This window comes from Marmota monax, unplaced genomic scaffold, assembly GCF_021218885.2.
Source record: "Marmota monax isolate L192 unplaced genomic scaffold, Marmota_monax_Labrador192_F-V1.1 WCK01_AAM20220418_F8-fsc00243, whole genome shotgun sequence".
NCBI classification, from domain to species: domain Eukaryota; kingdom Metazoa; phylum Chordata; class Mammalia; order Rodentia; family Sciuridae; genus Marmota; species Marmota monax.
This window is the reverse complement of record NW_026694604.1, coordinates 1,651,811-1,667,364: the sequence shown is the minus strand read 5'-3', so window position 1 is coordinate 1,667,364 and position 15,554 is coordinate 1,651,811. Positions and strand designations below refer to the sequence as shown.

Below are 15,554 nucleotides of genomic sequence, written 5' to 3'. Positions count from 1 at the left end.
CCCGGCCCCATTGGCTACGTCCGTCCTGTGACGTAGGCGTGAGCAGCCAATGAGCGAGCTACCGCGCGCTGGGTTCGAGTTTAGCAAAGTTTCCCGAGACGTCTCCCCAGACGTTTTCTTTCATTTTAAAAATTTTAAATACGACCGGGATTTACCTTTCTGTAGGAACTAGAGTCTTTGTTTTCTATCAGATGGAGAGAGCCAATTATGCCAACGCCATTGGTTAAAACAAACTACCCTATTCCCAATAGTTTGAAATGCTGCCCTTAATAATAAAAATCATCGTGTATTCAGTCGTCTCTAGTTATTTGTGGGTGATTGGTTCCTGGACACCAAAAACACACACGCTGCCTAGACATCCTTGTATAAAATGGCGTCATATTTGCATAGAACCTACACATTCTGAAGTCTAGGTTAAATCATCTCCAGATTACTTAAGAAACCTAATACAATATAAATGCTGTGTCAATAGTTGTAATACTATATTGGTTAGGGAATAATGATGCAAAAAGTCTGTACATATTCAGTATAGATTTTTTTTTCTTTTGGATCCACAATTGGTTTGAGTCCTGGATGCAGAACCTATGGTTATTTGAGTATCAATTGTTCTTGACTCTATTTCTGGGCTCTCTCACTGTCCCTTTGTGTGTTTGTTTATTCTTATGGATTTACTATTTTGATCTAATAAGTCCTTTATGTTCCTAGGAGGAATTTTCCACCAGTGGATCTTTCTCTGTTGGTCCTCAGATACCTGGCATGTTGCTTGGGTCTATTTTCATTTTCATTGCTTCTTGCCTCGCTTTTTTTTTCCCCCCTCAGCTCCCCACCCTTTTCTCACCCTCAAATTTCATTCATGGGTTAAATTAAAACATATTAGCTCTGGCTGGGTGGTGCATAACTGTAATCCCAGTGACTCTGGAGGGTGAGGTAGGAGGATTGCAAGCTCAAGGCCAGTCTCAGCATTTAGTGAGGCCCTAAGCAATTTATTGAGACCCTGTCTCAAAATAAAAAGGGCTGAGGATATGGTTCAGTGGTACAGGCCCTTGGGTTCAATCTCGGCTACAAAAAGAAAAAAACAAAACAGGGCCTTCTATGAAATAATACCTAGTGTATATTTGTATGCCCTATCTAGCAGCCTTCCCTTTTTTTTCCTCTCCTGGAGGAACCACCTGCCTCCCCATTCTGTGTAGTGTAGTTGTACTGTGTGTCTGTAATCTGAACAAGGTTAGAGACCTGGATTGGCCTTTTTTGTACTCAAGAATTCTCTTAACACTTCCCTTATTTGCAAGATAGGGTATTTTCCTTATTTTTATTTATTTATTTAGGTACTGGAAATTGAACCCAGGGGCACTTTATCACAGATCTACATCTCCAGCTCTATTTCTTAATAATATTTTTTATTAATTATTGACGGACCTTTATTTATTTATTTATATATATATATAGTGCTGAGACTTGAACCCAGTGCCTCGCACATGCTAGGCAAGCACTCTACCACTGAGCCACAACCATAGCCCTTCTATTTCTTATTTTGGGACAATGTTTCACGAAACTGCTTAGGGTGTAGCTGAATTGCTGAGGTTGGCCTTGAACTTGCCAACCTCCTGCCTAGCTTCTCGAATTGCTTGGCCTGTGCCACCATGCCTGGTTGTTCCTTTTATTATGAAAAGCAGATTTTGAGAAGCACTCAATAGATTCCTTGTTGGTGAGAATTGTGTCACAAGACTGCTGCAAAGGAGGCTGGTAAAGTCAGCATCTCTCCCAGCTGCTAGGGTGAAAGTGTAACAGTGGTCCACTTTACCATTTGAATATAGCCCTCCTTGCTCTGAGGTTTCTTTTTAAAAAGACGTTCTTCTCCCTATCCCTAACAAGATTAGGGAGAAAGTGTTTTCTTTTCTTCCCCTAATTAATTGTCCTTGAACTCATCCACCACAGGAAGAAGATATCTGCCAGAGGATCTAAGAAGTGAATTTCAACACACCTTCAGAGTGCACCTGGGACCCCCTGTCAGGGCACACTTGGAATGCAGCCTTTGAAGAGCTTCTTTAAAAGCCCTCTGTTTCCCTGATGGGCAGAATCACAGCCTCAGGGACAAGAATCCCCTGTGTTTCTCTTTTGCTAGCAAAGCAATAAAACTTCTTTTCCCTTTTCTCTGTCCTCATTATTAAATTGGCCTGAATTGGCACTGAGGACAAGGATCAAGCTTGTCCTCAAAAAAGCAAGGGGAAGCTGGTAGAAATAAGTGTATGCCTCAATTGCCTACAGGTTTGTTCTAGGGAGCCCAAGATTAATTTGAAAAGTCAGAGATCTGTGTATGATGAAGCATTTCCAAAGAGTTGATGATCAAGGCCATCATTACTGCCATTTGTGAAACACCATTTCACTACTGAAGGTACACACTCTTTTTACTTAGGGTCAGCTCAACCTCACTTCCCAAGATCAGGGACTCTATTTTTATTGCAACTCTTTTACCAACTCATTAGGCATAAAGAGACCAGCTAAGGAAGCATTTTTTATAAAAGTTCTATTACTTGGAGTATACTGTATTCCTCATGACCTACTTTAGGAAGACATTTGTTAAACCTGTCAGGGGACAGATTACAGAGGTGGATTATGCCTGATAGATCCAATACAGTATCTCTAGATCCAATACAGTATCTCTATCCCCTGGAATCTTTAAATTTCTACTTGCACATTATATTAGAACAGTTTGGGGCCTTTCAGGAATGTTTGTGGGCCAGCATAGGATTGAGATTTGCATCTTTCATAAATCAATTTCCCACCTGTCTGCCCAAATTAATGAATAAAACCTGTTATCTACCTCAGTGCTTCTCAAATGATTTGTGGAGGAGGACCAGTCTTGATTATTTTCAATTTCTCACAAGTCAATACTTTCATAAAATATAATACATATATATGCCTTGGAAAGTTAAATCTGAAACAACATAAAAATTACAAGCCCACTCTGGGGATATGGCTCAGTTGGTAGACTGCTTGTCTTACATGCATAAGGCCCTGGGTTCAATCCTTGCACCACCACCACCCCCCAAAAAATTCATAAGCCCATATAAAAAAAGGACATATAAAAAAGTGCTCTGACAGATGCTATAAGAGTTTCTAAATGCTTACTTTAAATTCTATACTTGTCCTGGATGAGGAAAAAAAGAAAAAAGTAGCACCAGTCTGTGGACCACACTTGGAATATATACCTATCTATCACCACAGCAATAAATACAAGTCTGTTTAAAATTGTGTTCTGTTCTCCTTGGTCAGGAACACTTGAAATCCATTTTCCTGCAAATATGTTACCATTTTGTTCTTAAAAAAACAAAACAAACAAACAAACAAACAACAACAACAACAACAAAAACTTCACCAGTTTCTGATGATATAAAGTAGCAATTTCCTCTTGGTGTAACTTTTGTTTTTCCTCTTGATTTTCATCTCTTGGATCATGTTAGATGTGGGATGGATTCTACTGTCCAAGAAGCAATGAAAGGTTGTGATGAGGGGGGATGTCATTGTTCTTCTGTCAGGGGGCTGATCTTTCACATGAGTAGGAAGGGTCAGCACTGTTTCATGTTCCAAAGGACAGGGCAGGATGTCTAGATTACTACAATGTTTGGAAAGCCAGGATGTCAGTTTCTTTCATTTATTTATTAAGAAACAGGATCTCTCTGTTGGCCAGGCTCATGTGATCCTTCTGCCTTTGCCTCCTGAGTAGCTGGCACTATAGTTGTGTGCCAACATGCTTGGCAGTTCAGTTCCCTTTCCTTCCTTCCTTCCTTCCTTCCTTCCTTCCTCCCTCCTTCCCTTCCATTTTTGTTCCAGGGATTGAACCCAGGGGCGTTTAATCACTGAACCACATCCCCACATCATAGCCCTTTTTATTTTGAGACAGTGTCTCACTAAATTGCTGGCTTCCCTAAATTGCTGAGACTGGCTTTGAACTTACAATTCTCCTTCCTCAGCCTCCCAAACCTCTGATATTACAGGCATGCACCACTGTGCCTGGCAAGTTTCTTTTATTTCTGATGATATTCCAATAAAAAATGTGAAGATATGAATTTTCATCATCAACCAACAAACCCCCTGCCAGAAATTAAAGATAGGCTCAGAAGGTTTTGGAAGGTTCTTGCTGAGGAAGTCTGTCGATGCCCCTAGGTCTTTCCACTAAGTTTTCCTTTTCAGGATAGCTGAGGCAACGCTGTGGAATTAGTGGGGTATCCTTGTCCTCTCCAGACTCACTTGAGCATCCTTACGTCAAAGGACATCACTATCTTAGTTTGCTCTTGGCTATCATAGCCCAGGCGTCTGTCTTTGGTGAAAACCACAGGCCTGAACCAAACAAGTTCCAGCCACCATGACAGAGAACTGAGACCATGTCCAGGTCCAGACCATAGGACATTTATGCATCATCCCAGGATGAATCAGTCAGCCAGAAGGTGTCCCTTCCCAGGTGACTGAACAGCAAGCCTCTATACTACACCCAACACTTTTTAACCTTTTACTGTATCCTTCATATAGGAAATGGAGAGCTGGATTTATTTTCACAAACTGAACAAGCCTATGTAATCAACACCCAGATAAACAAATGGAGGCCCCAGAAGGCCCACTCATTCTCCTTTCCTTCCCCCTACCCACTTTTTCCAAAAGCAACCATATCCTATCTGGGTGTGGTGGTGCACACCTGGAATCCTAGCAATTCTGGAGGCTGAGGCAGGACTATCCTAATTGGCCAGCCTCAGCAAATTAGGGAGTCCCTGTCTCAAAATAAAATAAAAAAGCCTGGGGATGTAGCTCTGTGGTGGAAAGCCCCTGAATCAATATCAAGTACTGAAAAAAAAAAAAGAAAAAAAGAAAAGAAAAAGAAAGAAAAGAAAAAAAGTAATCATATCCTGACTTCTAAATCCATATGCCAGTTTTGTTTGCTTTGTACTTTATGCAAATGAATCAGACATATATTCTGTGTCTTCTTTCATTCAACATTATTGTTTTAGACATGATTAAAATGATAAATCTTATGTTAAATATATTTTGGTATTAAATTATGAACTAACTTAAAAAAAAAGGAAAAAGAACACACAAAATGTATTACATGCCTAGGGCATGTAGGTATTAAATTCCAGGAGACTTAAAATATCAAGAATACTCTTTAAACCAGGCATGATGGTGCATGGCTGTAATTCCAGCAACTTGGGAGTCTGAGGCAGGAGGACTGGGAGTTCAAAGCCAGTCTCACCAATTTAGTGAGGCCCTAAGCAAGTTAGTGAGACCCTGGCTCAAGCTAAGGCATAAAAAGGGTTGGGGTTGTCACTGAGTGGTTAAATGCCCTTGAGTTCAAAAGCAAAACAAAACTAAAAACTCTCTTTTTGGGGTACCAGGTATTGAACCCAGGGGTGCATAAGCACTGAACCACATCCCCAGCCCTTGTTTCTATTTTATGTAGAGACAGGGTCTTGCTGAGTTGCTTGGGGCCTCACTAAATTGCTGAGGCTGGCTTTGAACTTGAGATTCCCCTGCCTCAGTCCCCAAAGCCACTGGGGTTACAGTATGCCCTGCCCCACCTGGCAAAATAAAACCCTAAAAGCACCTATGTAACTACTACTCGATTATTCAAATCTTAAGGTTTTGCTGTATTCTGCTCCACTCCCTAGACTGCATTCTCTTCTTACTCTCCTGAAGAGGAAAGAAGAATTCTCATCTATGGCAAAATGTGGTCTTTTCAAGAGCCCACTTCATTGTCAGTAAGGAACCTGCATCTCTCCTCGTGGTTTTTGTTGCTCTATACTTCAGATAAACTTCGATAGTAATTAACTATAGATATAATCCCTGAAAGTAGTCTTTGATTTTGCAAGGGGGTGGTGGTACCAGGGATTGAACTCAGGGGAACTCGACCACTGAGCCACATCCCTAGCCTTATTTTCATTCATTCATTCATTCATTTAATTTAAAGAGACAGGATCTCACTGCGTTGCTTAGCTCCTCGCTAAATTGCTGAGGCTGGCTTTGAATTTGTGATCCTCCTGCCTTGGTCTACCGAGCGGATGGGATTGCAGGCAGGTGCCACCTCACCACACGGGCTGATTTTTGTTGTTTGTTTGTTTTTATACTAGATAAAAGAACTACAGGTGGCGCTCCAGTTTAAAATGTCAAGAATTAGGCCTATGTATATTTCTCCTGCATTTTCCACTACTCTTGCTATGGGTGGAATTGTGTCCCACCAGCCTGACACATTGGCCCAAGCTCGTAATCCCAGCAACTAAGGCAGGACCATCTCATGTTTGAGGCCAGCCTGGGCAATACGGGGAAGACCCTGTCTCTACAAATAAACAAAACCCTACAACTACCTTTACTGTTTGCTGGAGGCAAAGGGAAAAGATAGTGGGAAAAGAACAGTGGTTACAAATATTAATTACCTCCAGGTGACCAGTTACAGCAACAAGGACTAATAAACATCTTGCATATTTCCTATTTATTCATTTATTGGTACCAGGGATTGAACGCAGGAGCACTTAACCATTGAGGTACATCCCCATCCCTTTTTTGTATTTTATTTAGAGTCAGGGTCTCACTGAGTTGCTTAATGCCTCGCCTTTGCTGAGGCTGGCTTTGAACTCTTGATCCTCCTGCTTCAGCCTCTTGAGTTTCTGGGATTACAGGTGAGCACCACCTCCTTTCTATTTAATTATGAATATTTCTCTCTCTCTCTCTCTCTCTCTCTCTCTCTCTCTCTCTCTCTCTCTCTCTCTCTCTCTCACACACACACACACACACACACACACACACACAGAAAGGTAGAGTTTAAAAATTACCATTTTTGCATCTTCTTATTAAAATAATGCCGATGCTTATGTTTGGGCGGCCAGAGAGCTGAGCACAACTGTGCTGCGGCTAGCTTCAAACTCTCTTCACCTTAGGTCACCAGAGTTCCTCTGCAACAAGTGGCCCTGCTAAGTCATCAAACAGGTCTTCAGTTCTGTAACAAGGGGTGGTCAACAGTTTCCCTGTTCTCCGGAGTGACACAGTGACAGAAGGCAGGGGCCAGAGAGAGAAGAGCACAGCACAAGATTCTAGCCTAGGTGGAGACAGCCTTGTGGATAGTGGTGAGATGGTCCAAATACATCACCAGCAACTCAAATCTGTCACATTAAGAAAGGAATATCTATTCGAGGAAAAATATGTCAAGTTATTTCCCAGGGGGAAATAAAAAGCCTCCGCGGGAAGGTGAGGAGGGGAGGTGGCAGGCTTGGATTTCTCTGTATTATTTTCAATACACCAAAAGCAGCAAAAATGCACGTTGTTTTCCGGTTTCTAGTGACTGCTAAGTCTGGAGAAAAGTAATATTTGTGTTTAACATTTTTGTGTTCTACCCTCAAGTTAACCAGAGATGATGGAAAACATTTTAAGTTAGTGAAAAAGAAAAAACAAAGAAAGGTCGGTCGTACATGAAAGTCAGCTGGCAGGACAGTTAGAAGTGTAGCGAAGGAGAACTTTCAGCTGGAGTTTCCAGGAATTGGTGTCACAGAACTAATTCAGTAGAGACAAAATAAAAACAAAGCACAATGATGTTCCTGGCAACATATTTAAAAAATGAAGAAACAAAAACTGCAAATAAATAATCAAATAACTCAAATATCCAAATTTAGAAGAATTGCTTAATAATTTACAGAATTGTCACCAAATTTTAGATACTCATTAAAATGATAAAGTCTGTAGAGTCATATTTCTACTACGATGATGAGCGATAACAATGGAGTACAGGATTAGGGACATCACTGGCAAATAAAAGTTAACTTGTCACAAATGAAAATAATGGGCTAGCATAGTGACCACAAATCACTATCATTATTTTAAAAACGATTGGTTATTTCTACACTCTTTCCCACAAAGAGCATTTATTGCCACAAAAGTGGAAACTGTTAGTGAACAATTTCTGTTAGGATACCTAAAATGTCTATGAAATTATGACTATTTTAGTTGGTCGATTTGATGAGAACAGTAAAAATGAAATTATAGTGCCCAAATTTGTTTTTAGGAGACATTCATGCACTTTAGGAAAAAGAGTAACAGAAAAGACTATGTATCTATTTTTTCATTTAATACAATGATTAGGGGTAATGTTCCTTAATTTGGAAAAGTTCTGGTTGACCCCGACGTGATTTGAACACGCAACCTTCTGATCTGGAGTCAGACGCGCTACCGTTGCGCCACGAGGCCTCCCAGAACCCCGCGCCGGACCGGTATCGTGAACAGATTTATCGTCAGCAACGAAAGGCGGAGCTTTATCCTTAAACTCCGCCTCTGAGATTTTAATCTGTGCTGTTCTTTCAGCCTCCGGGGGAGGGCGGGGTCAAGATGAGCGCGCACGCGCAAGGCAATCAAACTCATTCTGATGAAAAGAGACAAATTGTGTTCAAGTGAGTTTGGCTTAAGGTCCAATTCTTTATCCTTGGGACACATTGAATTCACTCAACAGAGAAGCGATATCAATGTGTTTGGGAATTTTTTTTCTGGAAATCATGTCATCACAGTGTCAGGGTAGTCCTCGCCTCCTGAAGAAATCTTACAGTTAATCCTGGCTCTGCAGCTGACTCACAGAGCCGCTTTAATTAGCTTCTCTGGGCTTTGGTTTCCTTATCTGTAATTCAGATTTGGGCATAATTCCACATTGTCACGCGGGTGAAAGCGCGCATCAGCAGTGACCAGAACCGAGTGTCCCTCAGGTGCGCGCCCAGCACAGTAACGCTGCGCCAGCTCTACCGTTTCTAGGTCTGAATGCGTCTTTCAGGTGGCTCGATTAGACCTTAAAAAACTCCTAAAACAAGACACTAGTATCTGCGTTGGTGGTATAGTGGTGAGCATAGCTGCCTTCCAAGCAGTTGACCCGGGTTCGATTCCCGGCCAACGCAACTTTTTTTTTTTTTAAATTTATTTATTTATTAGTATTTCACCCCCTTGCTCCCCAGTGTATCACCGTGGTGTTTAGGGTTGGCCTTGAGGCACACTCTCCTCGGCCTGGGACTCTGGCCGCAACGCCCTGCTAGTTCCCTCCCCACGAGAAGACCCTACTTACTGTGCAGGCTTGGGACTGGAGACTTCGGATCGTGATACGAACCCACAGATACAGACGCAGGGAGGCCAAAGGGAACCAAACCTAGCCTCGGCTTCTGGGACCCTGCGGCGCGGCTCGCCGAGGCTGGGAAACTAAACTGCTCAGCTCAGCTACAAGCTACGACTGGAGATGCCCATTTGGATAAGTAGGAAGCAAGTTCAGGGGTTCCTGTCTGACCGAGTATTGCGTGAGCTGTTTTATGCTGTTTTGCCCGTTGTTTGCTAAGTTCTCATCAATGAACTCACCTAATGCACGTATTGAGTAGGGAGAATAATGGCTAATGTAGCTGTCCGTTTAAATTGCAAATTACTTGAGTAAAATGCAAGCTGGCACTTAAAACATTCGCTCAGGAGTCAGAACGATCTTCCTCTTTTTCTTTGGGTCTTATTCTCAGGGCACAGACGGATTTTTACCAAATGAGTGGGATTTCATGGATAGAAAAGAAAACGGAGTAAACATGAAAATAACTTAATACCTTCTCCCCGTCGGGGAATCGAACCCCGGTCTCCCGCGTGACAGGCGGGGATACTCACCACTATACTAACGAGGAGTGAGCTACGCAAAACCCTTTCTGTATCCTTGATCTGGGATCTCGAAGGAGCTCAGTATGCTCATGGAGGGGTTTTGGAGGTTTGCCTTTTCAGTTTAGACCTCAACTGAACACGAGTCTTTATAAAGGCGGAAACAAGCAGGAGTTACCGAAAAATAGAACCTGACTGTCCAAGCACACCCCGAATTGCTCCCATTTCCTTCAATCTGTCATTCACAACTGGAGGTTAATGGGCATCATTCAAATTGAAAGATGGCTCTAATGGACAAGGTAAGGCAACAAACTGAAAAACGGGAAGCCAGCAGAATGTTTGCGTTTTGTCTAAGTCTGGACTACCTCTGCTGTCCCTGACAGCCCAGTTAGGACTACGCACTAAGTTTCTTCCTGCCACCGGGTGTCCACTCAGAACAAAAGAACTCACTGCACAGAGCAGTCGACACGGATCATTTTCCAGTTCAGTTAACGGAGCCACAAGGGGCAGCAAAAAGGCAAAGACAGGGCTCGTCCGGGATTTGAACCCGGGACCTCTCGCACCCGAAGCGAGAATCATACCCCTAGACCAACGAGCCGACGTACTATGCTGCCCGCGACCGCCCTTAGAGGTCGTATCACACTTGCTGCGGTCCCGAGGACATCATCCGTGGCTGAGACACGCAGGCGTGCTGCTAGGAATCATTCTCCCCAAAGCAGTACTCTAGGACAAGGGTTTGAGAAATCTCTTGGCTGCTGGCCCAAGAGCTCCGACTCCTCCCAGGAAATAGCGTTGAGGAAGTGGGAGGGAGTGTGCTCTGCATCGACCCGAAGTTGCTTTCAAGTTCTGCCTGGAACATGGGTTCCAGGTCCTGGTGGTCACCAATAGTTTTTTTGAAAGAGAAGATATTTGAGGACCATCCCCCATCCTTCCCGCCTCCTCCCGCAGCCGCAGTCCTCGGGCCCACCTCCCCATTGTAGAACTTTGGGGACAAGCCTGGTTTCGGGATGGGTTTGGGGCAGTTATTGAGTACTAAAGTACCTAAGTGAGCACCAGCCAGCCCCTCTCGCCTTTCCTGCATTTCGTGTAACTTACTGGGGTGGCCGGCAGGACATGGCCCGGCCTAGACTCGTCAATGGCCCACAGTGTCCCTACACGGGTGACAGGGCCCAGGTGACAAAGACAATGATTCCTGGGGCCAAGAAGACTGACGGAAGAGGTTTCATAAGAGCTGGTGTGGTTGGCGGGTCTGGCTTTCCAACCTCCAGAGTGGGGTGAGATACCAGGTCTTGTAACCAAACCAAAACTTCCCTGGACACCCTTGCCAATACTAATCCTAGGGCTTTCAGCCTGTAGGATCAGGTTACCCCTTAACCTCTGATCTAGCAATGGCTCTGCCTGTCACCTAAAACTTCTAGAAGGTAAAGAGCTCTAAGGCAAGTACCACACAAGTGTAGCCCAAGGCCAGGAAGCCCAGCTTTGATGCCTGGAAGTGTCCCTTGAGCTGCTCAGTGAGCCTCTGATTTCTTGGTGCACTCACCACTGCTCCTTCCGAGTTTCAGCCAGATCAACCGGGGTCAGTTACAGTCCAGCTTCTTGGGCCTTCCTCCAGCTCAGTGCCTGTCCCAGGGAATCCCCTAGGCCCGACTTTGACCTTCAGCGGCCCTGCACCAACCTGATAGCATCCATTGCTTGTTCCATAGCCAGTCCTGTGATTTGTGGGGCCACGCCCTTCTTAATGCTCAACCCACAGACACTTTGGTGGGGAGGACTTCAAAGAAGGGTTCAGGTCTTGGTTTTTTCTTTCTCAGATGTCCCCACTCAGCTTAATCTTTCCCATTAGAGTTGCAAATCTTTCAGATGGTTCTCGAGGTTCTCCCAGTGATCTTGGTGCCTGCTCTCCCTAATCACTTTCCCACCCATTCTGGTCTTTCTTCGCTGGGCTCCCGGGCTTCCTAGCTAAATTCTCCAGTCTTCCTTCCCTCTCCTGACCTCAGGCACTGAATCTCCGCAAGGAAGAGACCAAAATCCTTCAAGACCAATAGTAAAAGTTGTGATTCCCTCCTCCTAGAAAAATGCATACCTTAGTGAATAAGAATATCCATGGTCAGTTTTATTCATACACCGAAACCACACTCCCAGGCTAACAAGTAAATACCTTAATGAGCACCATCAAGGCCTATTTCAAATGTAAAAGACTTTGAGGCTCCACTTTGGGAACACCTCCAGCCAACTCTTTTGTCTCAGAGCTGGAAAAACCAGAGGTGGGAGTGAACTCAGGTGGAAGTTATAGGAAGGAAGATGGGGGTGAATCTGGATAGAAAGAAAGATGATATAGCCTTGATATTTTTTCAATGCCTATTTTACATACATTTTGCTCCATGCTCTACCCTGAACCATATTTAAACTCCTAAGCTGGCACACCAAAATGGGCTTTTCTGCTCTCAAGCCCCCTACCTTATGGCGGGGGTTCTATCTCTTCTCTCTTCAAATATATCCAACTGTGTTTACTAGGCCCTCAGTGATTGTCCGTGAATTTTTTTTGTTTGTTTTTTAGTTGTATATAGACACAATTCCTTTATTTTATTTATTTATTTTTATGTGGTACTGAGGATCAAACCCAGTGCCTCACAGGTGCTAGACATGCTCTCTACCAATGAGCTACAATCCCAGCCCTGTCAGTGAATTTTATTCTTCAAAATTTGTGAGACAAGAACCCAGAGGAAATTGGCAAAGCCATGAATCTAATCTCATCTCAAAACTTCAGTTTCAACAGTGGGAAGGACCCCACTTTCAGAATCCAAAGAGTAAGGTGTAAACAACTGGTCATTTTTTCAATTGGAAGCAGTTTACTTTTTTTTTTTCTTTTTATATTTCGCATTTTAACAGAAGTCAGAAATTTACACTGAAAGATCCAATTCTAAGATTTAACTTCAGGCAGTCACAGTTTTTTGAAAGAGAAGATATTTGAGGAGCTCAAAGCTCCTGACCCCAGTGCTTCCCAGGAGGATGCGGGTATCCTCCTGAAGTTTTTCCTTTTCAGATTCCACATCCTGTCAGTTACTGAAGCCTATTATTCAAAATCCTTAATGTCTTGAAGTCATCTCTACAACTGCCCTTGCAAGCTTTGGACATTTCTGTAAGCAACACCTGCCCCCACCCCACATGCTCTGATTGTAACATTTATGTAGCATATTATATAATTTAGTGAAATATGTTGTTTTTTTGTGTCATCCCAGTCCCATAAACTCCAGCAGGGCAGGTCTCCTCTCTTTGCTTCCTGCTGTATTCCCAGGTCTCACAACACTGCCTGTTTTGCTGTAACTATGTAATGGAAAGTTTCTACTTGGTCATAAGACTTGGCTCACCTCCTCCAGAAAGCCTCCCCTGACTATCCTCTACCCTCAGACTGGAGGAAATGCCACTTTTCTCCCCTATTCTGAGAACACCCTGTTATTTCCGCTGTTTACCGGTGACGAGTCCTTGTTTCCCCGAAGGCTGAAGTATAACACCAGAGAAGCATGCCGAGGCAAGTGAAGAGTGGAAAGTAGAAGCTTTATTAAAGGACAGCAGAAAAGACTTCTCCCCGGAGGAAAAAGAGGACCTGAGAGGTGGAATCTGTGGAAGCAGGAGGTCTTCCCTTTTTTATAGCTAAGGTCTTTCAGCTTTCCCACATTCATGTCTTTTGTTTCCCTTTATCTTGCAGTGATAGAATGCAGGTAGGGAAGGTCAAAAGGTGGGAAATAGGTGGGCTGAAGGAGTAATCTGGGCAGGAAGGGTCTGGGGCAGTTTTTGATTAGCACTTCCTCATTTGCTGTGAGCTTCATTAACAGTTCCTTAGGATGGATTCCTGGCCTTGTGGACATTAACATTTCAATTTCCAGCAAGTGCTGCTCTGGTTTCCTGGACTCCATTCTCAATAATGTGCTCCATTTTCTTTATCTTACTGAATATTAGACCGATTTACCTAACTACACTAACTACCTATCCTCAAATCTGGCTTCACTGTCCCTGCCCTTAGCACTTTATGTTGTGATTGCTGTCTTCTCAAGAGCTCTGAGAAAAGGGTCTGCTTTATGCATGTGTTTACTCAGTGTTTGCCAGTGTTGCATACAAATGTGGTCTGGATATCTCGCTTGAGGTGGAGACAGCAATTCTTCCAGGTCAACATTTTTACTCAGTATCTCACAACAGATCCTGGGCCAAGGAAATGCTGGGCCTTCGGACACACCACAGGTCTGCCTTCTCTCGGTCCTGCCACCATTCACTCCTACCTTCACCAGCCCTGCCTCAGGGCTCCAGGAGTGTGTCCTGCTGTCCACACCAGGTTCCCTGGAAACTGCACTGGCAAGGCAGTTTTCTACTCCCTTTCCTTGTTACAAGGCCAATTCATGCCAATTTAATAATGAACACACAGTTTTGAGAAAAAAGAAAAAGAAATTTTATTGCTTTGCTAGCAACAGAGAAACACAGGGGACTCCATCCAGTCCCTGAGGCAGTGATTCTGCCCATCAGGGAAAGAAAACAGAGAACTTTTTAAAAAAGCTCTTCAAAGGCTACATTCCAGAACTGTTGGGGTCCTGGGTCACCCTGATGGTGTGTTTGTGGTAGGCTACAGTAGTTAATTTGGGAGATAGTCACTTCCTAGTTCTTCTGATGACATCTCTTTCCTGTGGAGAACAGATAACTCAAGGTAATCTGATTCCCTTGAGATGGATTCCAAGTTAGGGAGTGGGAGAGGAAAAGAGGAAAAGAAAAAAAGAAGTCAAAAGGTAAAGTGGGCCACTGTCACTCCTTATAGTTCCAGTTCTTCGAGGACTTCTTTTAGGAAACCCAGATAGCTCCGGGCCAAAGGAAATCTTGCTAGTGGACCCAGACTTTCTGTTTCTGGAGAGCTAGTGACAGAGGTAACTACACGTGAAAGGCCCAGTTACCTACAAGTCGCACCACATTTTAAATATATATATTTAAAATATGTATAATTTACAATATATAAAATAATGAGGCCTCAAGACAAAAGAAATATAATTTAGTACCAAACAAAACCAAGTGGCTCAAATTCTAGGAGACCTCCTATAGTAGAAGCAATTTGGGTGGTAGGGGAGCTGCCAGGCTAGCACACCCCGCCACTGGGCTGTAGCACTCGCGAGGCAAAAGATTGGCGGGCTGCGCGGGATTGCCAACAGGTGAGAGGGCCAGCTTGGGAGCGGCGGCCCACCAGGGCACCGGGATGCTCTGAAACCCTTGAGTTCTCTGATAGAAAAACAGTCCTTTAGGGTATTGAGGAGACAAAAGTCTTAAGTCACAAAACCTGAAACCCTCCCACCCAACTGAATAAAGGCACCGCTGGGATTCGAACCCAGGATCTCCTGTTTACTAGACAGGCGCTTTAACCAACTAAGCCACGGCGCCAGGGATAGTACTGCTTCTCCCTAATAAGCACTACAGGAATATAGCATTCGCGTCTATACATCTTATGCAAACTCAATGGGAATCAACTGGACTTTGGGAACATATTACTTCCACCTGATTCCGGAAAGGGCAGGGAAATACTTTCAAACATAGCAAGAAGTGCGTAGTTGGGGGACTTCTCATATTCTAGAATTCTGAGATAATGGTATTTGGAGAGTGCCGACTGGATTAGAGGGTCTCTCGATCGAGAACAAAAACTACACGTAGTCGGCAGGATTCGAACCTGCGCGGGGAGACCCCAATGGATTTCTAGTCCATCGCCTTAACCACTCGGCCACGACTACAGGACTATGTAAAGTTTTTTCTGTGCCTTTCTTAGTTTCCCCACGTCACAAGCAGGATGCTCTTTCTTACTGTTTTTATTCCAAGCCTATTAGGACTGAGATAGGACCGCGAAAACGACAGAATTAAATAGAACTGGAGTCAGCCTTTGTCTTCCGGCCCCG

At 43.7% G+C, this 15,554-nt stretch overlaps 6 non-coding genes and 1 pseudogene across 6 annotated transcripts; 1 reads left to right on the top strand and 6 right to left on the bottom strand.

Moving 5' to 3' along the window:
* Positions 1–5,645: 5,645 nt before the first annotated feature.
* LOC124077711 (small nucleolar RNA U3) lies at positions 5,646–5,846 on the bottom strand (annotated as a pseudogene).
* A 2,302-nt stretch (positions 5,847–8,148) lies between these two features.
* Trnaw-cca (transfer RNA tryptophan (anticodon CCA)) lies at positions 8,149–8,220 on the bottom strand. Its single transcript has one exon. It is a non-coding gene; the product is annotated as a tRNA-Trp (tRNA).
* Positions 8,221–8,840: 620 nt separating this feature from the next.
* Trnag-ucc (transfer RNA glycine (anticodon UCC)) lies at positions 8,841–8,912 on the top strand. The gene has a single exon. It is a non-coding gene; the product is annotated as a tRNA-Gly (tRNA).
* Positions 8,913–9,593: 681 nt separating this feature from the next.
* Positions 9,594–9,665, bottom strand: Trnad-guc (transfer RNA aspartic acid (anticodon GUC)). The gene has a single exon. It is a non-coding gene; the product is annotated as a tRNA-Asp (tRNA).
* A 497-nt stretch (positions 9,666–10,162) lies between these two features.
* On the bottom strand, positions 10,163–10,234 carry Trnap-cgg (transfer RNA proline (anticodon CGG)). Its single transcript has one exon. It is a non-coding gene; the product is annotated as a tRNA-Pro (tRNA).
* A 4,740-nt stretch (positions 10,235–14,974) lies between these two features.
* On the bottom strand, positions 14,975–15,048 carry Trnat-agu (transfer RNA threonine (anticodon AGU)). The gene has a single exon. It is a non-coding gene; the product is annotated as a tRNA-Thr (tRNA).
* Positions 15,049–15,310: 262 nt separating this feature from the next.
* On the bottom strand, positions 15,311–15,392 carry Trnas-aga (transfer RNA serine (anticodon AGA)). The gene has a single exon. It is a non-coding gene; the product is annotated as a tRNA-Ser (tRNA).
* Positions 15,393–15,554: the final 162 nt, after the last annotated feature.